Consider the following 1,942-nt stretch of genomic DNA (forward strand, 5'->3'; position numbering starts at 1 on the left):
CTCTCTAATTTTTAGCTCTCTTTAATTTTACTATATTATCCTTTTTGTATGCAATGATTGATTTTTCCTTTTGATGTGAGTTTGACTTATACAATGATTTTATACGTATTTGTAGCAGCACTATTTAATATATGAATTTTGTGTTTTAATTTGTTGCTAATTGTATTGTAATCCATTGTTTGAAGATGAAAAAATGACTCCAATTTTATTTCGTGATACTTTGCATGTGACGATGCACGAGATCGGTAGGCTGCATGAGAAGCACGGTGACAACTTCTTTAGCAAGGTATATTATATTCATATAAGCTCCACTTGAATTTTGAATTGAATCACCATATGTATTCCTTAATTATCCCAGGCTTTTGTTGGTTAATTTTAGCAATTTTTTGCTAATTATATAAATGATAACATTATGGTATTTCTTTTACATTCCTTTTAAAGATTTATTTTTATAGAAGGCTTTTGATAAATAAAAAGGCCAGAAAGTCAAAATATTCTTAAAATATTACGAGAAAAAAAAAAGAAAGAATTTTAATTCTGATTTGAGAGGACATTTAGGGTAATTAAAAATAGAAAAAACGCATAAGTAACGTGTGAGGAAGATAAAGATAAATAAATTAATAAGAAAATGAAAGAAAAAAAATCAAAGAGAGAGAAGTTTTAGTTTAAATTTACCATTAATTTGATATAGAATTTTTTTCCCTCACATTTCTATCAATTTTGTTAAAATACTTTAAATTTGTATGAGAAAAAGATGAGAATATTTTAGAAAAAGTTTAATATTGGGGGATTTTACATGAAATGAAGAGAAAATAAAGTGAAAAGTATTATCAAAATTAAAGTTTATAAATTTACAACTAATATTTTTTATTTTGTTTCCTATTTGTCATCCTAATTACATAAATGATAGGAGATGTAACTAAAAAATTAAAAAAAAAAATTGAGATATTTTTGAAGTATTACATGGAGAAAAAGAAAAAAAATGACACGTGATTTTTTTTAAAAAATTAGGGACCAAATAGAGATAAATAGTTGTGATTAGGAAAATAGCATAATTAACTATGGGGAAGAAATTACAAAAAAAAAGTCATAAAGAATAAAAATAAATAAAAGGGGATGTCAAAGATTTGAATTTAATTGTATTATTATTATTTTTTATTTTCTTTTTTTTTGCTTCCTATAATTTTTAATTTATTTCATATTGGTTAAATTCATATCAATCTATATTTATTTATGCATGAATAATGCGAAGGTCGGAATAGAGTAGATGATATGACGCTTCTCTTTGGCTATCATTTATATTGAAGTTTTTTTTTTCTTCATATTTTGACTTTTTCTTTCTATTAGTGTCTACTGGGTCTTTGGCCTTAAGGGATGACATTATTTTAGACAATGTTCTGTTAGTCCCCTCTTTTCATTTCAACCTACTTTTTATCTATCAATTACTCAGACATCTTTCATGCTCAGCTATTTTTTCTGTTTATTCTTGTCATTTACAAGGCCTTTCTCTGAAGAGGCCACTGGAAATTGGTAAGGTTGCAAACGGATTATACTAATATCATGTTGCTTCTCCAGTACCTGAGCATTAGTCTACCGTTTCTCCTTTTTCTGCTTCTAGTTGTATACATATATCACAGTCTGTTAATGCATTTCCTGATTTTCCATCTGTAACTCCTTCTTATTGTAATTCTTCTATTGTTTCTAACAAAATGGATGTATTTTGACATCAAAGACTTGGTCACATGCCTTACCACAAAATGAAATCTATTTCTTTTTATAAATCTTAGCTCTCCCCAAGTCAAACTTTTACATATGATATCTGTTCTTTAGATAGACAACAAAGACTTCCATTTCCCAATATCACTATCCATTCCACTCTTCCTTTTCAATTAGTTCACATTGATATTTGGGGCCCATACCATACCAGAACTTTCTCTGGTTA

This window comes from Capsicum annuum, chromosome 1 (genome assembly GCF_002878395.1).
Source record: "Capsicum annuum cultivar UCD-10X-F1 chromosome 1, UCD10Xv1.1, whole genome shotgun sequence".
Classification (NCBI taxonomy): domain Eukaryota; kingdom Viridiplantae; phylum Streptophyta; class Magnoliopsida; order Solanales; family Solanaceae; genus Capsicum; species Capsicum annuum.